Genomic DNA, 25,454 nt, shown 5'->3' with positions numbered 1-25,454 from the left:
ACACTCCATTGGCACATCAGCTCTGAGCTTTAAATAGGACGTCTTAGTACCCCTCGAAGAACTGACAAGCTATGTTGGGTGCATCTGTACCCAGCTCCTCTGCAGAGCCTCCCAAACACTGTAAGATTTTTGTGGACAGAATTTACCTCTGTGCTTTCCATGATCTCTGACTGTGGCAACTTAAAATGGAACCAGGTGGCATGCCTGAGTGGATCACTCAGGTGGAACAGGAGCTGTGTGCTTCTGTGTCAGCAAGTGAAGCTCCACAGCTGCCTGTGACATCAGTTAAATTAATAGTCATGGTGATTATTTAGGTCCACTTCTTCAATGAGTACTTAATCTTACTTATTAAGTAGGTACATGGAAGACAGTAATGTGTTTTACAAACATAGAGTGAGAGGCAGGAAGGGCCTCAGGCTGTTTCTGTTCTCAGGATATGTAGCACCAGTGCCAAGTCATTTAATTTAGGAATTAACAGTCCATCTACCACTACTATCTTTTGCCTCCCCCTGAAAAATCCAGATGATGCTAATTGACTTCATTGAATTGTATTGTTCTAGCAACTCTCATAATTGCTAATGAACAATTTTATATGCCAACCAAACACAGTCTGTTGGTGTTGGTATAAGACATGTACATTGGCATTGATTGGTTAGGAACCAGAACACATTCATATATTGTCTCCATCACTTTGTTTATCCCTTTGCAGCACTGGTAATGAAACTCAAGGCCTCGTACATGGTTGACAAGTACTCTACCACTGAGCCGGACTCACGTTTTCCTTATTTTTAGGAAAGAGTGTCTAAGAGAATGTGCTGTGCTGTGTGTGTGTGTGTGTGTGTGTGTGTGTGTGTGTGTGTGTGTGTGTAATGCATGTGACGTATTTGTACACGGATGTCTACAGATGGAACATGCATGTGATTGTATGACTAGAAGTTCACACAAGACACCTTCTACTCTCTTCCCATCTCAGGTGTTGAGTCAGGATCTCTCACTGAGGGTGGAGATCATCATGAAGACTACAGATTAGCTGGTCAGTGAGCATCAGGGTTCCATTTGTTTCCACCTCTGCAATCCTGGGAGGCAAGTTACCATATTCATTTCTTTACATGGATGCCAGGGATCCAAACTCAGGTCCTTATGTTTGTGCAGCAAGCACTTCACAGACTGAACTATCTCCCCAGCCCTGAGTTCTTTTTAAGATCCACCAAATGCTAGAGTTGGACAAACTAAAGACACTTTATGCAAATCAGGCATCATTCAGTAAAGATAGGTATTATTTATGGAAAGAACAATACATGCCAGATATATGTGGAATACCTCACCAAATCTTTAATAAGTGTTATAATCACTTCTATGTCCTTTATTACATTAAGATCCTGAGATGATAGGGGTTGGGTGGTTTATCCAAGGTCACATGGCCAGTGTATGACAGACCTGGGGTCTGAGCCCAGACAGCTGGGCTCTGGAGCATTCCAGTGTTGGAAAATAAGAAAGTGGAATTTTCCTTATAGTAACCCATGGGAAGAAAGCAGCAAGCAGCAAGCAGCAGAACTCCAAATGCGGTGGAAATAATAAGAACTGTTTATGAGCTTGGACTTCTAATGGAAACCAGACAATGACAGTAATCATTCAGAATTTAAGATGACAGATTTTATTTGTATTGATTAGGTGCACATTTGTTTTGTTGGGAACTGTGAGTGAGTACTTGAGAGTAGAGAAAGTATGGGAATTAATTTTCTTGTCAGTTGTCCCTTTCATAATTATAATTCAGTCTCACCCAAACTGTCAGAGTGTTTTAAAAATATCATTTTTGTCTCCTGTGGGTCACAGAGGAACTCTTTATGACTTTCACAATGTAACAAGTGCCAATGAGTTTCTTCATACACCAAGCTGACTTGTTTTAGAACTCAATAGCTCAGCAATAGGTAGGAGGAAGGTAGTCTAGTGGCCTTGCTCACCCTGTGGCCAGGAACAGATCCTGCTCTGCATGTTGTTTATATAGAAGCACATGGAGGCCTAATTTTCTGGCCCTTGAAAGACTGGTGCTCTTTCTCCATCTGGGAAATAAGCTCAGAAAATGAAGAATCAGCCTTAGTGTTTGAAGCATCGATGGAGACTCTGACTAATAAGATGTGAATAAAGATATCTATCCATTTATTTAACAACACCTATTTCATAATATTTATTGTACTCTTAATATTATGCCAGGCTATTTTCTAGGTTCTAGGAATTTAGGTGTGACCAAAACTGACCAAGTGTCTTTGTCTTTGTGCACCTCACACTTATAATTATATGCTATTATAAAATTAAAAAGAAATAATGTAGTAGTTGCATCACTTAAAATTAAATATATTTACAGATACACCAAGCAGGTTACCTAGGATCTAACTATCATATCTGTAATCGTATGTTGTGATTGATCTTTAATCCAGGACTTAATATGTTCTCTCATTTGGAGAGATGTTGGTAAAGACAATTCAAATATGAAGAACATGACTGTGTCTATAGAGTCGTAAACTAAATGTATAGAATAATTCGAGGATTAAGAGGAACCAGATGCTTAAAGCAATAAAAGGAAAACTGATAAAAATTCAAGTATGACTCAGGTTTTCATATCACAAAGTTCCTTGCTAATATTTTTTTAGAAGCCTTCACAGACTGAAGTGTGAGAACAAAAATCTACAGGGGAAGCAAGGCAATGTAGTCATTGTATGCATTATAAAACTTTTCATATGGTCTCTGTGATGTAAAAGTCTAGCTTAGTAATGCAATGTATTTGTCCTTTACACATTAAACTTTTTATCTTGGAAATGCTGCTTGTCTTGCTCACCCCCGATCCCTGCAGCACCCTGACACAATTCCACAGATGCAGAAAAATAAAGACACTCTGGATTTGAGGAGTTTCCAGGAATCAAATGAATACAATACAGCACAATTTGAATATTTAAAAATATAAGTGTTAATGTAAATGCATTTTGGAGAAAACAACAAAATACACAAATACCAAGTATAAAGCTGATGGGAGAAGTGCTTCTGTGTATGTGTTTGTCTTATTGGATGGTAAATAAAGTACTGTTTGGCCAATAAGGCAGCAAGTTAGGCGGGACTAGGAGTCAAGGAGGATTCTGGGAAATGTAGTAAAGAAATGGTGATCCACAGGAAGTGACATGGCAGGGAGGCTCATATATAAACAAGGGCAAAAAGGAAGTGGGCCCCTTCTCTCTTCCTCCAGAGTCATCATGTGATCCTGGGATGAGGAGGCCAATGGAAGGCATCCTAAATGAGATAAGTCTTATAAAATATATAGATTTATGATAATTAAGACTGAGCTAACAGATGAGAAATCCTAGTCATTGGCCAAGCAGCATTTGTACCTAATATAAGTCTCTGTGTATTATTTGGGGTCCTAACTTGGCGGGCAGAACTCGGGTGGCTGGCAGAAAGCGCCCACGTGGCAACAGGGCTCGAGTGTCTTTTGGCAGAAAGATTTATCGTAACATAAAGCCTTTTCTGTTGAAAATGTACTGATACTGAAAATTAGTGGCACCTTTTAATCTGCTCTTGGTTGAGGCCAAGAGGCAGCTAAAGCCATTCACACCACAGCTGTGAATGAAAGTGGGGACATAACCATGTGGCTGCCTCTGCAGACCCTTCCCACAGGGCCTTCCATCTCCTCTCTAGTCTGTTCTTCTGTATTGTTTATTTCATCTCTCTTCTCCATCATGGATCATCCTTTTGACAGAACACACCATTTTTGGTTTACTTTATTTCTCAGTATGTACTGTAGTGATGCTAGAGGCTCAATAAATGCACACTTAGTAATAGATAAGCCATATTCTCATCTATAATAGTGCTGAAGGGAAATGACTTTTGGTCATTGATATGTGTCACTTTCTTCTCGCCTCAGATACTTCTGATGGTCCAGTGCCTCTTGGGTCTCTTCCCTCATGACAAGATGAATACTCTGGCTTGGCCCCCATCTTCTCAGTCTTTGGAAAGGCACTGTCTTAAACCTTCCTTCCTTGAACTTTAGTCAGGATGAGCATTTCATGACACTGTGAAGAGTGACTGGATTTGGACTCACTTGGGAGATACAACCCTGAACATGTCTGGAGGGTGATTCCAGAGAGGTGTAACTAAAGAGGGGAGGTCTACCCTGGATGTGGGTGGCACCAAGCCATGGCTGGGGGCCTGGACCAGAGACTAGGGAGAAAAAGAGGAAGCCACTGAATGCCAGCTCTCCTCTCATTCTACTTCTTGACTGGATGCAATGTGACCAGCTGCTTCACACTTCTGCTTCCAAGCTCTTCCCACCACAATGGGCTGTACCTCCAAACAGTGAGCCCCAGTAAGCCATTCCTCCCTTAAATTACTTTTTCTGTCAGAAATTTGGTCAGAGCAACAACAAACAACCCCTAACTAATACAAAATAATTCTTAATTGCATAAGTGTGCCATTTTCTATGATTTATTGGTATTGTAGGCTTTCCTAAGCAAGTTGTCTTACCTCTTATACACCTTTATTATACTCCATATTTTGTCTGCCATTATGCTACACCACACACAGGCCTGCAAACTGACCTTTTTGGTGCTGTTCACAAGGGGTTGGTTCAGAATTAGCAAGAAAGGATGATGCTTAAGTAGGTAGAAAAACCATAAGGAAAAAAAGTTTGAGGTATTTGGATCTGGTATTTTACGTCTAGGTCATAGCCAGCAGATATTATTTGACTACTATACAATGGCATCCTTGATCTATTCTCTCGCTTCATCCCTGGGATCCTGCACATATTTCAAACAAATTTCCGCATGAACATAAATTATCTACTATTAATGCCAAGCCTACAATTTCTAGGCCATATGATAAGATCATTTTTAGTTTTAAAAGGATCATTATACTATTTCCTATAGTAGCTACCTGCACCATTTCACACTCTCACCAGCAATGTGACTGACCAGGGTTTTCTTCATTATGACAGGCATTGTGGTGCCGTGATAGCTGTTTGTGATGACACCCTCACTTTGGCTTTCTTGGATAGTTTTGATGGTGAAAGTCCTCTCATGTACTCATGTGTCAGCTGTGGACTGTCATCAGAGAACTGTTTGTGCACATCCTTTGTCTACCTTCTAACTGGATTGTTGGTTTTTTCTTTATGTCTTTTGCAAATCCGATGTATACTCTATATACACTTTTTGTCAGATGTCTTGTTTGAAAAACATTTCTCCTTTTCTATAATTTGCCCTATTAGACGTTATTAAATAAAGTTTTCCTTGTTGCAAAAAATTCAATTTTGATGCCATCCATTTTTCCTTTTAGATCATAGCATGTGATTTTTTGAGTGATCTATTTTTTTGTTGATGGAAGATCAATTTTATTATGCATGCTAAATTTGTGTGTGGAAGTGCAGGTACATGTGTATCATGGGGTGTGTTCGGAAGTCAGAGGACGACTCTTGGGAGTTGGTTCTCTCTTGTTACCTTGTGGTGTCTGGCTATCTAACTCAGGTCATCAGGCCTGCATATAAGTGCATCTATCTGCAAAGCTATTACACATTTTAGAGAAGAAGGTTGAGTATCTTCAGATTGTATAGGTTGTATGGGGGACACGAATTGGACAAGCAGAAAGTCTAAATTGAAACTATATGCTTCTCTTCCCCCATGTCCCTGCCCTGCTTGATTTGAATGTGGAGGACTGCGATCGAAGACCTTCTGCACACCGGGGAAGCACAATGGCACACATTCTTAATGCCCAGACTCCCCAGGTCCATCACTCTCTTAGCATTCCTCAAGGAGTCATAAAACACACTCCTAATTACCTTCCTGGCAGGATAGTGGAATGTATTTAGAAAATGTAGCGCCCCCCCCCACCATCTTCATAGGGATATTTAAGGAAACCTAGAGCTTTCGTCATTAGCTTTGCTTTGTACAAAAGTTACAGGGTTTTAAAAATAAACTTCATTATTTTCAATGTCACAAATCCTTCTAATCTTACAAGATGTGAGCCATCTAGTCTTATGAAGTAGGAAAGGAGATCCAGAGATGAAATTGAGGTTTGATACTAGGATAACATTTCATATTTGCTTTAAATGTTGGATAAAGCTTAGTCTCAAAATAAAATAAAAATGAATCTGGTTCCAAGCAGTGGCTTCGGTCTCCCAGGGCCTATCTTATCTGTTATCTGTCAATAGAGCAACGGAAATTGTGTGCAATTGAAAACAGATGTAGCTCGGCAATAGCAGAAATGGAAAGATGTACTCTGGAAGGCCTAACTGCATTATTGTTACAAGCAGCCAAGAAGTGACCAGTATTACATCAGCAGCATCTTCATGGCCAAAGCACTATTTTCAGTTCTGGAATTAAAAAGTCACTGCAAGGTTGGGGGGAAATGACGCTGAATCTCCTAATGACTGCTTGCCTCAAGTCTTGGTTTGCGGGCGACAGTTTCTCAAGGTGGCTGCAGAAGCTTGGAGGAGAGCATTCACATGCTTACAGCTCAGACAGCATCTCACATGGGGAGCATAAGCTTCAGATTGTGCCACATCAGCACCACACATTCACTGTTTAGTCAATGGCAACAACGCTGGATGTCTCTGCACAGGACAGTGGAGGATGTACTAGAGCCATGGGGCTGATTAAAGAAGATCCAGTCCCCAAATCAGAGACCACCTGTGCCGACATTTCTCTCAAAATGACGTGCCTTTGTTCATTTTTAAAGTTTTCATAATGAGAAATGTCAACCTGAGAAAAAGTTCAGAAGAGCCGCATTGCTGCCACTTAGGCCAAATCACTGCTATTTTCTGTACTTGTTTTGTTAACATAGGTATATATATATATTTCCTGAATAATTTAAAGTGAACTACAGACATTGTAATATCTTTAGCCAAGAACATTTTACAAGTTCGTGTGGAGTGTGCAAACATACTCCTATGCAGCCATAGTCACTGTGCGTGCTCTGTATGCATGCATGGCACGCTGCAATAACAGGTGGGCACATCTTAAGGGTGGTGCTGTTGATTTTCTTGCCAACACTGTTAGTGACTCTGCTTTTTAAGGCTTCTTCCTTTTCCTTTTTTTTTTGTTTTTTAATACTTTCTCACGAGAACATGTAGTCGAACGTCAGTAAATTCACTAAAATATTTTGCTGTGATATAAGTACTCTGTTTTAAAAGGCTTTCAAATTACATTTGTTTATTTTATTGTGCCTGTATGTGCATGGACCTGCATTTACCAAGGTGTGCGAGTGTAGGACAGAGGTCAACTTGCAGGAAGTTGGTTCTTTCCACCACCCTGTAGGGTCTGGAAATCAAACTGGGGTCTTCAGGGTTGGGAACAGGAACCTTTACCCACTGACTCATCTGTAGGACTAAGTACAGTTTTCTGGCCACTGCTTGGTGTTTACCCATAGCTGGAAAATACTGTTCACAAATTTGTAAATATAAACATTATATACTGCCTTGACACATACACTCTCTCTCTCTCTCTGAATGGGAAAGGAGCTACTTTGTTACAAGTGAGATGCAGGGGGCCTGGAGGAATACAATACTGTATGCCTTGTGGTGGCTTGGCTCTACCAGCAGGCATAGAAAGAAGCAACTGCTCTGTATTCTAAACTTGGGAAGAGGGGGGTCTGTGGAAGCCTGAGACCAGCTAGGTTTTGAGAGCATGTGAATTTTCAGGGGACAGAAGAACAAGTGTGAAAAACTCCCATCAGATTCTATAAAGTGTCCTGCACCCTAAATAGGCCAAAGGTCACAAATTTTATGCTTTTGAAGTACAAGTCATTTGGGAGCTGGAAGATACCATAGGCCACATGGGATCGTTGCTCACTGGCGGAAAGATGGAGCCGTGAAGTGACCCTTCCAGCCTATTCAATCAACAGCCCACACTTTGGGAATGGGATCTGGCCTAGGTGAAAGAGAGCAGAAGGCAGCATGGAGCATTTTACACACACTGTCAAGTTCTCAATTAGTTCACACTCTTCAGGAAAAAGCTGGGATATCACTGCAGATGGTCTGACTCTATTCAGTGGGCACAAACTGGGCAGGGTGCCCACGGTCTGCTCTGGGCATTAGCTGCCTCTTTGCTGACTGTTTGTTCTAAATGCTGCCTCGGCAGGCGCTGGTGGCCTTGAGGGCAGTTTATATCTGTGATTGGACTCAGCTTTAAAAACACACAAGGGGGAGACAGACCCCCTCAAAGCCCCCCAAACAAAAACAAAAACAATAAGAATACTGTAGGCCTCCTTTTTTTCACTTGTGTAGACATTTTGAAAAAAGGGAATAAAACAAGGGTTCAGAGAAACACCAAGCATCATGTTAGGGTTGTTTCCTGGCTTTAGAGCAATTAGTAGACTCTTTTGAATCCCTTTTTCTGAAGTGAAGCTCAAAATGATGAAGCAACTGGACTGGGCAAGGCCAGCCAGTGACTCAGCAGATGGGGCTGGGTCACAGTGTACCTGATGAGTACAATTTCCCACCACATACATCTCTGGTGTTTAGAGATAGTCAGCTGGAGAGGCCAGCTGGAGACCTGACCGAGTGGAATCAGGCTGCATTTTTGGGTGGTTGGCTTCTTGAGCTTTGTGCTAGCTTTTGTCAAAAAATGGACAGTGAGAGATAGATCAATAGCACTTAGATTGGAACCACTCAATTTACATGAACTCATTTAATATTTATAGCTCCGTAAGCATTATTAATCCCATTTTACTGTTGGAGAAAGAGAGGAATGAGCCCAAGGCCACAGGCGTAGACTCTGGTAAAGCTAGGGTTTGCATCCAGCTATGTGGCTAAGAAGCTGGGGCTCTCTGTCCCTGCAGGTTTGATACCATGAAACAGGTGGGCTTACTAAATAGTTAAACCTCCAGGAGGGCACAAAGTTTCAGATCACTGGAGGGCACTTAATTACATGAAGGAAACTTTCTTCTCTCCAAGGGAATCCCCTTCAATCCAGTACATTCTCAGGAAGATTTATGGGAAATCAAATTTTAGCAAAGTGAATTTATTATTATTGGTAGATATTAATTTTCTAGAATAATCTTAATACTTTTTAATGCTTTTTAGCTCTTCTGCTATTGAATTGGAGATCCACAAATAATCATTTGAATATACTGGAAGATCTAAGGGAGTCTTGGTTTTATTAATTTTCTGGTAATGGAATAATTATTTCTCAATGGGTTTGATTTTGATATTCGTAATTTTTTCTTTTGGGGGCAGTGGATGGGTGAGCAGGTTCTCACTATGTAGCTCTGGTGGCCTTGAGCTCACAGAAATTTTCATGACTAGTCTCCTAAAGGCTAGGGTTAAAGGCATATGTCACCATGCCTGGCCTGATATTAGTGTTTCTAATTTTGAAGTATTAAGTATAAAAAAGAAACATGGTAAGTCTGGGGAGATGTTTCAGTTGGTAAAGCACCTGCCACACAACATGAAGACCTGAGTTCAGATCCCCAGAACTGACATGAAAAGCCAGGCATGACGGTGTGTGTCTGTAAGCCCAACACTGCTGGTATGGGGCAGGGGGAGTCAAGGCTGAGATAGATAGATTCCTGAGATTCGTTGATCAAACAGTTTGGTTCAACTGATAAGCTTCAGGTCCAGTGAGGTACCCTTTCTCAAAAAAAAAAAAAAAAAAAAAGGTGGAGAACCTTGAGGAGAAATACCTAACATTTACCTTTGGACTCCATATGTATACACACACAAGTGCACATATGTACACTAAAGAGTCCATATGACACACACAATATATATTCATAAAACAAACACCGAAATACTGTAATTCAGAGGCTAAAGTTGAGGATGACACTGGAGAATAACACAAATCATTCAAAGAGTCCTGTCAATTCCTCGGACTGTGACCTCCACTGGATGCTAGAGGGATGTAAGCCTTAGAAATCACACATGTAGAATGGGGATGAAAGCTGTCTCAGAGGATTGTTTAATTATCAAATTAAATAAGATGACATATAAAATCCTCTCCCTACAGGCATTCAGTAAATGATTTTGAGGTATAAAATGATAAGCATCTCTGATTGGGCAACTTGTTTCCAGACTCAATGATGGCTGGTAGCCAGGTTGCAATGCCTACATCTATATGAATCTCTCCAAAGCTTTAGCTAAGAATTTCAGCTTCATAAAGCTACAGAGAAAGGGCACGTCAAGTGTTATCCTAGACAGACAGGGACACAAGTGCTCCAATTTCTCTGTTTTCCTTCCACCGATGGCCATTTTGCATCTGCAAATGTTTTTTTTTTTTTTTTGTTTTTTGTTTTTCCAACAAAAGATTTTTTTGCAGGGCTCTTAATTTCTTCTCTCCCCATACTGCCACTTTATTTTAGCTAATTGAGTTGGTCTCCAACTTTATTAGCTGTGGTACTTTGTAGAATGCTCACATCCCTTTACAAAGGTGCCTTCCAGCTCACAAACCCCTACCCCAGAGGGTAGTGATATTTATGCCATTTTATTTACAAGATCTTGTGACTTATTGGGCCAACAGAGTACAGTGGAAGTGGCACATGACATTTGTTAGCATAAGCCTCAAAAGGTCTTGTATAAGTGAAGATATCCTTCAAAACTCTACCCAGATTTCATACGAACATGTCCACAATACGCTTCCAGCTGTTCCTTGAAATTCCAGACATTATTCAGGTAGTCGATAGAATTAACAAAGAAATGAGACAAGTACTTTGGAGGCATGTATCCAGGTAACTTCTAATGGATAGCCTTATATTGGACTTCTAGGTCATATTAGTAATAGATCTAGATAACCAATTTCATAAAGTTCCACTCCTCCCGAGCAGCTTGTGGCAGTTCATAGCTGCTGGTGGAGGAAGAGTCATGATCTTTGGTAAATGGACCTTGCTCAAATAAACAGCCCTCACTCCGATCATGTAGTGAACTAAAATAAAAATAAAGTAAAACAAAATAAAAAATTCAAAAAGAAAGGAAAACATGAGAAAAGATTTGCTGGGATGGAGGGGTTAGAAGGAGAGGGAAGGAGATAAAGGAAATGGGGGCTATGGTTGAAGTACAGGACACTTGTGCATGAAATGGTGAAAGAATAAATAAGAGAAAAGAAAAATGTTCTTTCTGCTGAAGAAGTCACAAGATAAAATTATGATCCTAACATATTTAAGCTGTCAAAAAGCAGGATGTCTTCTGCAACTTTAATCTGCCTGGAACGGTTCCATGCAAGCATCATCGGCTTCATCTGAAAATGGCTCTCCTGCTGTTCCTAATCCATGGTCCTTTCTGAGGATTCTCAGCAAGGCAAGATCAGATCCAGTGGGAAAACTAGAAGTTTCCCCCTGGTTTGATATGCAAGTTTGGTGTGTTTCTCTTTGTACTGCTGGGCAAAACTTCTTCTTATCCTTGGGTTTATTTTAGGTGGCCAAAATATTTTTTGAAAAGCACTGATGAGACTATATTTTTTGACTACGAAAGGAACCCATATTCACTGGTAAATACAGATAGGTCCTTATGAAAACACACAGATCAGGTGAACGCCTCACTGTCTTCATACATCGATGTAAAAGGGCACTAAAATAACAAAAAAACAAACACCAAGACAAAAACAACTAATAAACCGACCAACCAACCAACTAACCAACTCCCACAACCACAATAAAACAACAAAATCAAATGAAACAAAGAACTAAAACAATTTCATAATACAGAGATAAATATTACATAATATTAAAAATGATATAATGTAATACCTAAAAATCCCAGAATCAATGTAAGAAAAAATGATGATGTCAAAATGTTAACATTTTAAATAAAGAGAGCCCCTGCCTCTATACTTGCATAATCCTTCCTCACTTCTTAACCCTAATATCCTGGCTCTGGTTCCAATAAAGCTTTATAAAAACACAAGGCTAGTCTGCAGGCTATAATTTGCCAATTCATGGTTTCAAAATATTACACTGAATAAAAGGTAGATTTCAAGCTCCGTTACACATTAGACTGATCAATATAATAGTGATGATCAGGAATGCTAGGGATGAGGGCAACACATAGATCAGTGATTCTTCTGTGGTCCAAGTCACCAATGACCATAGATAAAAAGATAGTGACCACCTCCCTGAGCTCATATGCCACATGGCACTCTCCCATTATCTTATTCCTGAGATTCTTCTATGACTTCTGCCTTAGTTATGGTTTCTATTGCTGTGAAGAGACACCATGAGCATGGCCACATTTATAAAGGAAAACATTTAATTGGGTGGCTTACAGCTCAGAGGTTCAATCCATTATCATCATGGTAGGGCATAGTGGCATGTAGGCAGACATGGTGCTGGAGAAGAAGCTGAGAATTCTTCATCTTTGATTCACAAGCAACAGGAAGTGAAGCGAGTGTCATATTAGGCATGGCTTGAGCATATATGAAACCTCAAAGCCCAGTCACACAGTGATACACTTTTTCTAACAAGGCCATACCTACTCCAACAAGGCCACACCTCCTAATAGTGTCACTCCCTATGAGCTTATGGGGGCCAATTACATTCAAACTACCATATTCCACTCCCTGGCTACAATAAGTTTGTAATAATATAATGAAAAGTGCATTCAGTCTACCTTAAAAAGTCCCCATTGTCTATCACAGTCTCAGCACTGCTTAATAACCCAAAGTTCAAAGTCTCTTCTGAGATTCATACAACCTCTTAATAGAAATCCTCTATAAAATCACAATAAAAAACAGATCACACACTTCCATCATATACATTACTGTTCCAAAAAGTAGGGAAGGGACACAATGAGGAAATACTGGACCTAAGCAAGATTGAAAACCAGCTACTCAAACTCCAAACTCTGTGTCTCCATGTCTGATGTCAAAATGTTCTTTAGATCTCCAACTTCTTTTTTCTTTATTGACTGCAATACACTTATTTCTCTTGGGCTGGTTCCATTCCCTGTTAGCAGCTTTCCTCAGCAGGTATGGTAAGGAAAAAGGGCCATCCAAAGAAACACACTCTGAGCAGAGCCAAAGAAACACACTTTGGCCCTGCAACCAGAACCAAAGAATGTACTCTGACCCTGAAACCAGTGCCAATGAAACATAGTTTGTCCTTGGAATCAGAGCCAGTGAAAGAAATATACCCTGGCCCTAAAAGTAGAGCCAAAAGGCTAAAAAGGACCAGTGAAAGAAACACACTTTGGCCCTGAAACCAGAGCCACATGTGACCTTAAACCTGTGCAGAAAACTAACCAATCCCTGAGCAGGAGATCTAGTCATCCTAAGCTCAAGGATTGAAATCTGACCAATTCCCACCCTGGAAAAACTCTGCCCCCTACGAATCCCTATATAAACCCTGTCTCTGTTCAGCTTCTGGCTGTTCAGGCTGCCCGGCTGTCCTCTGCCACTCAGGCAGAGGGCAGCCACTCTCCTGGATTCTTCCCTCCCAAAAAATTTCTTGAATGAGGTTTGGGTGAGACCTTCTTTTGCAGAGACTCTGGGCAGAGCAGAGCTGAGTGGAGCAGAGTTGAGCTATAACATTTTTTTTTTTTTCTGGGGAAACCTTCTCTGGGCAAGCGTGGGGAAGCTCTCTCCTTCTGGAGCAGAGCCTATACACTGGGAAGCCTTTCCCTGAAGCAGCACTGTAAGCTGCTATGTTTATTGTGACCTGTGGTCCTGTGGTATTCCTTGGCTCCTGATTGCCAGAATACCTTTCCATCTGAGCTGTAACACTCAGTATTCTTTGGCTCCTGAGTACCATAATCCATTCCACCCAATCTGCCACAATGCTTACAGGTATCCCAAGGCTCTGGCATCTTCACCATCTTGGGGTCTCCAAGGCAATCTAAACTTCACCTTCACAGCTTCATGCAATAGCCTCTCTGGGCCTCCATTCAGGGACATCCTGACACATGCCTGGCCTCAGTGCCTTTCTTTAGACATAGGGGAAAATTTCGTAGCCCCTTCCTTCTATCCTTAGCTCCACAACCACATGGCTGAAGCTGCCAAGTTCTGCTCCTTACTGGGGCTGGACCATGGCCCTCTTGTTTAGTTACATCTTCACCAGCTTTCTGTTTTCCTTCACAGCCTAAGCATGGCTGTCCTTGTACTTGCTCGGTAGACCAGGCTGGCCTCAAACTCAGAGATCTGCCAGCCTCTGCCTCCTGATTGCTGGGATTAAAGGTGTGCACCACCATACCTGGCTCTAAAGTTTTCTTTAATTTCTCCTCACAAGTTGGAAACTTAGCTGGATGGGATCTTGCCCTGGGGTCACCACTCTCTTTGTTCCACTTCTTAATATGTTTATCTCCTTGAACACAGGACTTAACTTTGTTCTACTTAACTACATTCCTTTTCTCCTCAAATTTTATATTTTGTTGGCCTTTTCATTATAAATCTTCTTTAGAGTTACCAGTAATAACAACACAACAGAGTCTATACAAGGCTGTTTTGAGATTCCCTCTGCCAATGGAATTAATCCAAATCTCTTCACTATAGCCTCAGGCAGACTCTTTGGACAAGGACAAAAAGCAGCCACATTCTTCACCAAAATATCACAAGAACAATCTCTAGGCCACATATTTGTATTCTTCTTCTCTGAAACCTGTTGAGCCAGGCCCGCACAAATAATGCTTAGCACAACTGTTTTCCATCCTCCTACTAATATGGCCAATTAAGAAATGCTTAAAGTGTTCCACTGCTTTCCTGACCCACACTCCCTAAGTCCATATTACACCAACCAAAAGCATGGTCCAGCCTATCAGGAATATCCCAGTCCCTGATACCAACTTCTGCCTTAGTTAGGGTTTGTATTGCTGTGAAGAGACACCATGACCATGACTACATTTATAAAAGAAAACATTTAATTGGGTGGCTTACAGCTCAGAGGATCAATCCATTATCATCATGGTAGGACATGCAGGTGGCATGCAGGCAGATATGGTGCTGGAGAAGGAACTGAGAATTCTATATCTTTGATCCACAGGCAACAGGAAATGAAGTGAGTGTCACACTGGGCATGGCTTGAGTATATATGAGACCTCGAAGCTCAGCCCCACAGTGACACACTTCCTCCAACAAGGCCATACCTACTTCAACAAAGCCACTCCCTATGATATTATAGGGGCCAATTACATTCAAACTATCAAAGCATCCCCATGCCTTACCGACTTTTTGTCAGTCACAGGTAGTCTACTTTGGTCTATTCTTAATGAACCTTCAGTTCTCTTAAATGATGCCTCTAGTCATGATGTTGTGCACTACAAATATGGAGCTCTAACTGTTCACCTGCTGTGTCCATTCAGTGTCTATTAAGCAGAGAAAACTTAGAGGCTGACATTAACTTCCCTGGATGTTAGAGGTAAGAGTCCTTTGGGATGGTGAGGCTAGTTTCATCACTAATTTGTATGTCATGAAAACATTTCATATCTTTGGTTTACTTCATGCTTCTTAAACATCTATTAAAGACATTTAACTTTAACTGTATGTGTGTGTGACTGAGTGTATGTATATGCATCAAAGCATGGAGGTATTAGAGGGGGCCAGAAGATGTTGTTGGGCCCCTTGAACCTGGTTTTATAGGTGTTTGTAAGCCACCAGATGCCAATAATTAAACCTAGATCCTCTGTGAGAGCAGCAAGTGCTCTTAGTCACTGAGCCATCCAGCCAGAACCCCTGTAAACAATTTTTTAAACAATTAAGGTAATTTATGTGTTGAAATGATAAAAAAGCATGTTCACTGGGAAGTTTTGACTTTTGACTCTTCAAGTCCAAATCTATTAATCTCCCGTATCTCTTCTAAGGGAGGAAAATATCACTAATCCTATTGGGCTTTCTTTAAGAAGAAAAAAAATCACTTAATTCCTATTTCTCCTCTTTCTTCAGCATCTATTTTATCAGCAAATGACACAGATTCTCCCAAAATATGTCTCATAATTTTCCTAAAATAAGATCAGCATCAAAACTAGGCTTAAAAAGGATCTAGTTCCTGTATATTTAGGGTAGGGTCTCCCACCAATAATGAGGCAGGGGTTGGGGGGAAGGAAAGGGAATACAAATAGAAGTGCTCAATTTCCAGATGAGTAGGTAGGGGCACTGACATGCCTTTGGAAAGTTCAAAACTGCCCAGTGATGACCACTGGATTATGTACTTGGGCTTCCTCAGGTAGCACAAACACTAGAAGATATCCCATCTTTTGACCTACTGCACACTATTCCTGTCCTGTCATTTGCATGCATGTATCTGGACCTGAGACCAGAGTAGAGGATATTCAAGCAGACAGGCCTCATGGGTCTTGGAGAGAGCTGAATAATTTCAATAGCTATGTCTCATCACTAACTGGCAAGGACCCGAGCAGAGGAGTGCTGACACACCCAATATCCATGGCTGAGGCCAGATAAACGTGTGTACCTGAAACCACAGGGTCAGTTTTCCAAGCCAACAGTACATATCTCTGGGAGCTAAGTCCAGTCGTAGAGTCCACTTAACAGTAATTATGGCAAACTAGTCCTTCTTCCACGGAACAAAGAGAGTTCATCTTGACTGCTGATTTCAGTTTTGTGACTGCAAGACCCTGCTTCTAGAGACGGCATCTGTTCTTTATGTTACAGGTCTAAATAAATTCAACAATCATCTGCCCACTTGTAAAAAAAAAAAAATCAGTGAATCTGATTTAGTAGTGACTGATTAGCATGCCATTTGCATATCAAATGTAAGCTGCCAGAACCCTATTAAGAAGAAATTTTCATCTACATATTAACTGTTTTAAAGATCATAAAAATATGCTTTACTTACTTAAAACTAGCATTTTACTAATTCAGGGGACGCTAAAGTATAAAAGTATTATATTTAATCCTCCTTTCACACTGAAATGTCATGGTTTTCCTATATATTATTTTTTGAACTTTCTCTAGCTAAATTTTTATTCATCATCATCATTTATGTGTGTGTGTATGTGTGATGTGTGTAGTTGTAGGAGGTATGCATTTTACCTAGGTTCACCTACTGTATCCTTCCAACAAGCCTGTGAGAGGAGATGGAGGAAACTGAGGAAGGGAATGAATAGATCTGTTACTCAATGGATGTAAGAAGTAGAAGATCAGAGCTGAGAGTAATTGGCTGTGCCTCAGGTCTGTGCCCTTGAACAATCAGCAATACACCCTCCACATTAGCTTTTTAATTTCAGTTATGTTTTTTTTCCCCTCACTTGACTCCAGCTTATACAAGTTTTCATGTGAAATAATACAACCGAAATGTAGAGAGCTCACTCACATTTACGTTTTTTCCGGGTTTTTGTGTTTCAGTTACTGAATGCTAGGGAGTATCTGGTCGTTTATGTAGGATATTTGCCACCATTGACAGTACTTGTTTGCTCGGGTGCTTTTCTAAGTCTGTGACTTTATTGGTCTTCTCATTCTGTGAGCTCTCAAGCCTAAAAGCATATTTACCTAAACAAGGACTTTTTCTCTACACTAACCACAATGAAACATTTCAGAACAAATTTTGAGCAAGTATGAAACTAAACAAGGAGATTAATGAACGAGCAGTACTTGCAGGTGAGAAAACATCCCATTCTTTTATTACATCATTTTGTAAAGTTTCTCTAGATGATCCCTGAAGAGACTCTGATGAGTTTTCAAGCTATCTACTGTATAAACAGTATACAGAGTTAGATCAGCAAGCCTTTCAGACACCTTGGTGCACTATAAATGCTACTCCTGGAGGTCACTTTTAAGGGATAACAACACAGTTCTATTTACATTCATCTGCAAAAGCCACTTCGTTGGGCTTCCACCACACTGGGAATATCATATGCTTGTGGCTGGTTTTGAAAATCAACACATTTTTTTTAACATCTCTGCTTTCATTCACTATGCTGAATTGTTATTATTCATAAATCAGGGCTGTAATATCCTTACAGGTAAGTGTAGAACATATGTAGAAGGGGAAAAATGGTGATACTTTTCCAGATATAATAAACATAGTACCATTTCCAACATGGTCGTAAACAATAAGTGTGCTTAAAATGTGATGCCAAAGAGGGTTAGTTAGGTGTGAAGGAGTGGAGCTCAGAAACAAAGGTGAGAAGCTTAAGGACAATGGTCCCTAGATTGGGCAGTGGGTGACAAAAGTAGAAGAGTAAAAGCCTGCCTCAGAGTGAGGACAAGAAAGCAAGATATAGAGGCAGACAGACAGACAGACAGACAGGGAGACAGAGGGAAGGAACAAGATCTGGGCTGGCTGGGGGTGTGTGTCACTAGGCAACTCTAGGCAACTGGAAGCAATAGTGGAAATGCACTACACTAAGCAGCAGCAGCAGTGGTGTGTGTGTGTGTGTGTGTGTGTGTGTGTGTGTGTGTGTGTGTGTGTGTCTGTGTCTGTGTCTGTGTGTGTGTGTGTGTCTGTGTGTGTGCGTGCACCCAATTTACATTAGTGCCTACAATCTACCTGTTCGGTTCCTCACAAAGTGAAAAACCAGTTGGGTTTCTTGCCTGCCCTGGGAATCTCCTTGCAGACTTAACAGTTTTGAAGATGTGTGCTTTCAACCCGCATGCCATTTCTGTCCTCTGAAATCGGCCTTGCCACAATAATCACAAATCTGCATCCTTCTGGGCTGCGAGCAGGGGGTGGGTGGAGCAGGGGGTGTCATCTGGAGATGGACACATTTCCCCCTTTTCTCTTCAGACAGAAATTCCTCTCAAGCTCTGGATGCTGGATTTAAACATCACTGGTGTCAGGCCAGGATTGTCTTTGAAGAAAGGTCACCACTGTGAGGGACAGATTGGTGCAGATCTGTGTACAGGGCCTCAAATTGAAGAGGGGGGTGACAGGCACGGCGACATCAGATGCTCCCCATTTTAACAGTGTGCATAATCAAATGGGAGCAAGAGAGAAACATAATTTCGTCTTCCATCACCATCTTTGCTTCTCACAAGTTTACAATGAAAACAAGGTTCTGTGACCTTAAAAATGCAACTTTAACCATTTGTTCTAGGTGATTATTCTCTACCAATTTCTTCTCTCATCCTCAAACAAACACACACACACGCACGCACACACTCACACACACACACACACACACTCTGAAGGAAGATGCTGTTACATCTTCAGCTGGTCCTTTATCTAGAGTATTTTCCTTGGCCACTTCCCTGAATGTCACCTTTCTTTAACTCTGATATCTTTCAATATGAATCTTCCAAGATTTTCCCATCTAAAATGAATTTCCCTTTACATGGTACCATGAAGAATCCCCCTAGTGCTTCAGCAGTGTTTGAAGCCTGGCTTTATTAACAATTGATTTTTATGTTTTGCTTTCTCACGATGCTATGAATTCTTCATTATTCAGGAGCAAGGAGCAAGGATTCAAGTCTTGCCCACAGAAAAATGAATACTTCATAAAATTACATTACAAATCTTTTGAGTTTCTGTATGTATGCACACATATGCACTCATGTGCCATGGTGCACACTTCCAGGAGTCCATTCTCTCCTTCTACCATTTGGGGCTCAGGGATCAGGCTCAGGTAATCAGGCTTGGCAGGCACCTGCCTTCTCACTGAGTCACTCCACTGGCTTCGGAAGCCGTCCTGGAGAACTTACAGATGTTTTTGCATTAGGCTTTCTAAATTTCTTTTATTGGAAAATTCAGTCAAAGAGGACAGGGTCATAAATCTATCTTTAAAATTGGAGAAGGAATGCTGGGAAATATGAGGAAGTTGTGGGTGTTCATGACTGTGTCTTCATGTGACAGATGTCCCTGAGAGAGAGGGTGGAGCAGCAAGCTCTGCCCCAGTTAGTATAGTTGGCTCCAGAAAACCATGGGGTAGGGAGCACAGGAACAGTGTTCTTAATCAGATGGGAACAAGACAGAAACACGGTGCTTCTTGATTTTCTCCTGCCCTCCACAGTTATTAGCATGAAGGTTAATTAAACAGTATGGTAGCACAGGTATCTATCTATCTATCTATCTATCTATCTATCTATCTATCTATCTATCTATCTATCTATCTTTGTGTCTGTCTATTCAACTTGACACAAACTAGACTTGCCTGGGAAGAGGGAATCTTCAAACTAAGAAAATGCCTTCATCAGAGTGGCCCATAGGCAATCTGTGGGGCATTTTTCTTGAGTAATGATTTATATGGGAGGGCCCAGCCCACTGTGGGCAGTGCTACCCCTGAACAGGTGGTTCTGTATTATTTAAAAATAAAGCAAACTGAAGGAACCATGAGGAACAAATCAGTAAGTAGTGTTCTTCCATGGTATCCCCTTTAGCACCTGCCTCCATGTTCTTGCCTTGGATTCTCTCAATAATAGACTGTGTTCACTATGTGTAAGCCAAATAGGCCCGTGCTTTGCTCCCCAAGTTGCTTTTGGTCTCGGTGTTTGATCACAGCAGTAGAAAGCAAACTAAAACACTGGAATAAGAACAAAGAGGAAATAAGATTTATTCCCAGCAGGATAGGATAGGATGATTACCAAATTAATCACCTGAGCGCTGTCTCTAGCATTGATTCATCACTTTCAGGTGAATATAGGTTGTCTACGAGAATCATTGCTCCTGTCCTGAAAACACTTGATTCACAAGGAGCTGAGGGCTGCAATAAGCAAGATGACAGGTGCCTGAGTTAAGTTGTCTCAGACAACTCCAAAGTGCACACTCATGTTGGATGGTGAGCCCGGAGTTGGAACCCTTTTTCTCTCTTCACAGTAGTAGTGGAAGGCAATAAAGGAGGACAAAGAAGAGATGAAAAGCCAAGTAGCCCAGACAGCACCACTTATTAGTTCTCATGAATAAGATGGCAGTAACCTTAATGATCAGGCCCAAAATGTAATAGGCATGGGCAGCCATTGGTTTCTATGACAGCCACAACAACCCACTAAGTTAGCTATTATAGACTTCATCTTGCTGACGGAGAGCACAGGTACATCAAGGTGAAACACCCTGTTTTAAGGCCATCTGATTAATAAATGGTACTGCTGCATGTCTTTGATCTGAAAGAACTGCCAAATTAGGATAATACATTTCAGACAAGCTATATAAAATGAATTCACAGAAGCAGCAGGAGAAGAGATGAAGAGATTAAAAACAAAACAATCATATATATATATATATATATATATATATATTATATATATATATATAGTCTGTGCACCTAAAGAATTTGTATGCCATGAATGAAGACAATGGGAAACACAAAACGAAAGCAAGGGATGGGAATCAAGTGAGTTAAATTCAGAACCTGTACAATAAATACAACAGGAGACTTGGAAGCAAGGAATCTGAACTAGGTCACCTAAGGAGACCAGCAGGAAACAAGTCACAGGGCTAACCAGTTCTAACTGGACTAGAGAAAGCATCACTGAAGTCTACTGGGCAGAGGAAAACCAAGGCAAACAAGTCACTGACACGGAGGGGCAGCTAACTAGAGGACATCTTTTAAGACTGAGGGCTGCGGGCTGGCTACTGAGCTTCATGTTTCTGAAACTTCTATAAAAAGTGTTGATCAGTATTCCGTGTTACAGACAAGATGTCACCCACACGTATTGACAGATTGGGAATGCTAGAAATAGGGGAGGAAGTGACTCAATTTTTTTTTAATAAAGTTGATTTCACCCAAATTGTCTGAGCCTAGAGATACTTCAAAATAATGCAAATTAGTAAATTTTACCACAATCGATTAAAAATGAAAAACTGAATCTTTGGAAGATGTTGAGCATTGTTTTGAAAGTTCAAAGTCAAGGGACTGGTCATCACAATTGAAAAACTAGAGAAGCATCAGGGTTGCGTGCTGGATGACATCTAAAGAGTGCAAGCGTTCAGAGGTTTGGAGTTAAGGCTGAATGATTAATAACGAGGCAACGCAAAACTGTTTCTTACGGAAGCAGAAACAGGCACCCACAACTAAGCACTGAGCCATATTCCTGGAATCCAGTTGTGGAGAGGGAGGAGGGAGGACCATGCTGGAGAAACTTACAGAACCATCTGATTTGACTTAGAGCATATGGACCCCAGTCGTAAAGCTGGGCAACCAGCATTGGACTGAACCAAACCCTCTGAATGTAGGTGCCAGTTAGGAGGCCTGGGCAGGCTATGGGACCTCTAACAATGGAACCAGTATTTATCCCTAGTGCACAGATGGACTTTGGGAGCCCATTCCTTATGGAGGGATACTATTGCAGCCCAGATACACGGAGGAGGGCCTAGGCCCTCCCCCAAATAATGTGACAGACTTTGAGGATCCCCCATGGAAGGCCTCACCATCCTTGGGGAGTGGGTTGGGGGGGTTGGGGGGGTTTGTAGGGGGCATGGGAGGATGGGAGGGAGGGGGAATGGGGATCGATATGTAAAATGAATGTTTCTAAATAAAAGAAAGGGAATAAATAAATAAAACTGTTTAATTTCACATACTAATTTGATATAGAGTCTGAGTATGTGGTAAGTACTCAGTAGCCAGTGTTAGACTTTTTGAAATGTTTATTATTAAACTTAATGTTTTACTATAAGACATACATAAATGCTTGTTTAATTAAAAATTTTGAGACTTTCATATGAGTTCCATATTTGTATCATTTCCTCTTCCATCTCCTCATTCCAGCTCTTCCTCTGTCTCCACTCATCTTGACCCTCTCAAATTTATTACCTTATTCTTGAATTATTATTGTTACATAAATATAAGTAAATACAACTTCTTGAGGCCAGTTAGGGTTGTACATATGGATATGTGTTTAGAGCTGACTATTTGGTATTGGATAACCAATCTTGGGGATCTGCATTCTAAGTACCTATCCTTATGTCCTTAGATAAATGTAGCTCTCATCCCTGATCAAAGAGATTTCTTTCTGCAGTAGGCAGCATTACAGAAAACCATGGGGTCAGCATGCAGAAAACAAGCGACTCTAGGCTGCCTAGCCTAGCCCAAGTGATGCATCTATGACACAACTACTACACCCAGGGCTTAGGGAACATTCTGGAAGAGTAGGTGGAAAAACTGTAGGATCTAGAGAACTAGGATGTCTGCTATCAGATTGTGTCTTCTATGTATGACAGGGAAGCTGAGCCCGTGAAATCTCAGCAACATGGCTGCTTAAGCAAGACCTGAGCAATGACAATACCAGCTGACATGCCAATGTGGATGGCAGAGATCTCACAATGTTTCATCCTAGATGAAGAGCTAAAGGCAGTTAATGACTGCTAAGAGAAGGAGAGTCAGTCAGTGCTAGCTTTTGTTAGAGTCTTTGGTAACAGACTTAAGAACTGAAAAATGTACAAAATGTTAAAATACCTTCTAAAGACAAAAGGGAATTATTACTAACTGGATTACAGAAGTATGTGCTAGCCATAAAAGGGAAGGAATGACAAAATGATTTAGCCAATCAGACATAGAGCACCCGAAATGTATTTTTGCAGGACTCACCCCAGGGTGGTTTAAGAAGGGCTCACAGGAGCACAAAGCCAAACACACCAGTGAGTGGTTTAGCTGTCACTTCTCTAGGTCTGTGGTCCGAAGTAGGCCCTGGCTTGTGGTTGTGTATCAGCCTTGATAATCTGCTTTACCTACCACCCTCCCCCTCTGCTGAGACAGCTTGGATTTCATAATTAGGGAACAGCCTAGCCTGTGGCTATGAGCAAAACTAACTGGCCAAATGGGAATTGAAGCTGTGACCTTGGCCTCATTAGACATAGCAACGTCCTTGAGTGGACCACTTTCACACAAACAATCTGGCCACCTTCATAGAAAATGCAACACGGCACACATAAGCTCATAGATCAAAATACACAAATAACCATGACTCACAACTAAAATAAAAACTAATTCACAGATATTTTTACAAATCTGTTTCTAGTCTAGTGTATGTGCCAGTACCCAGAGGTCTTCTGTGAATTCTGCTGTCGGGCTTCAAACATCCCTGAAGTAGAGAGCTGTGGCTGTCATTTGCATTTGTAGAAATCTCACAGTTAAACAGTCAGTTTTCATTGGTAGAATATATATATGCCTCAGAGGTAAATAATGGGCTGTCATCTAAAAATCTGAAAATGGGAAAATTAGTACAGCTCCAGAAACAGGCTCAGATGGGAACTTGACAGGTATCACAGATCTGAAGCCTTGATCATTTGTCTTTATAGTATGATGTAAAAGAAACACTCCCAGTAAAGTGATCACACTCTACTAGCATGTTAGCTCTGATAGTCCCTGGTTATATGAAACAAGTATGTACAAGGTACAGTAGTACCCTCTATTTCAAGGACCTATTATTTATTACCTAGTATATTCCTGTGTCTACCTGATGCAAGAGGTATGTTATTATTTTACAGACTCAAGTGTGATATGGAGAGAAATTTACTGACTTTCCAAAGGCTGTCTGGTGTGTGGGATGATGCTGCAGACTGGTGGGGGGAGGCTGCTCAATAGCTACTCTCTAACCCCAGGGTACATCCAGTCAATGGGGTACCTCAGAAGAACTGACATTAGGAATTAAGGAGCACACAATAAGCTGTGGGGAAACTCTCACTCATCCTCAGGTTTCTCTCTTCCTTTTCCTAATTTTCTTTCAGACTATTACTTTTGTGAGGCTAAGTTTTTGGTAGAATTAGGAAAAACCAAAACAAAAACCCAAACCCAAACCCAAACCCAAACCCAAACCAACCAACCAACCAACCACAAAAACAATCTCAAAACCAAGCAAACAAAAAATCCAAAGCAAAGCAAAGCAAACCAAACAACTGCACAAAACTATCAAAAGAAAAACGCCCTAAGAAATGTGAATCAAAACAACTCTGAGATACCATCTTACTCCTGTCAGAATGGCTAAAATCAAAAACACTAATGACAGTTTATGCTGGAGAGGATGTGGAGAAAGGGAAACATTTCTCCACTGCTGGTGGGAGTGTCAACTTGTACAGCCACTTTGGAAATAGTATGGCGACTCCTCAAGAAAATGGGAATGAGTCTACCACAAGATCCAGCAATTCCACTCCTAGGGATATACCCAAAAGAAGCACATTCATACAACAAAGACATCTGTTCAATGATGTTCATGGCAGCACTATTTGTAATAGTCAGACACTGGAAGCAGCTTAGATACCCCTCAACCGAAGAATGGATAGAGAAAATGTGGAACATTTACACAATGGAGAACTACTCAGTAGAAAAAAACAATGGAATCTTGAAATTTGCAGGAAAATGGATGGAACTAGAAGAAATCATTCTGAGTGAGGTAACCCAATCACAAAAAGACAAACATATGTACTCACTCATATGTGGATTTTAGACATAGAGTGAAGGATTACCAGCCTACAATCCACACTGCCAGAGAAAATAGTAAGCAAGGAGGACCCTAAAAGAGACAAACATTGTCCCATGGAGAAGGGGAAAGGGTCACGGTCCCCTGAGCAAATTGAGAACATGGGAAGAGGAGAGAGGGAGCTATGAGAATGAGAAGGGAAGAAGAGGAAGGATGCAGAGGTCATGAGGGAGCAGAAAGGTTGAGTCAGGTGAAGATTAG

At 41.0% G+C, this 25,454-nt stretch overlaps 1 protein-coding gene and 1 long non-coding RNA gene across 4 annotated transcripts in view; one reads left to right on the top strand and one right to left on the bottom strand.

Annotated features, from left to right (window-relative positions):
* The window catches only part of Slc24a2 (solute carrier family 24 member 2), a 232,895-nt gene that overhangs the window by 91,145 nt on the left and 116,296 nt on the right, over nucleotides 1–25,454 (bottom strand). The window lies entirely within an intron of this gene.
* On the top strand, nucleotides 3,379–5,288 carry LOC103160608. The gene is made up of 2 exons (XR_003482228.2): nucleotides 3,379–4,351; nucleotides 4,979–5,288. It is a non-coding gene; the product is annotated as an uncharacterized LOC103160608 (long non-coding RNA).

Source organism: Cricetulus griseus, chromosome 2 (assembly GCF_003668045.3).
Source record: "Cricetulus griseus strain 17A/GY chromosome 2, alternate assembly CriGri-PICRH-1.0, whole genome shotgun sequence".
NCBI lineage: Eukaryota > Metazoa > Chordata > Mammalia > Rodentia > Cricetidae > Cricetulus > Cricetulus griseus.
Note: the sequence above shows the minus strand (reverse complement) of the source record. Positions and strands in the feature narration are given on the sequence as shown.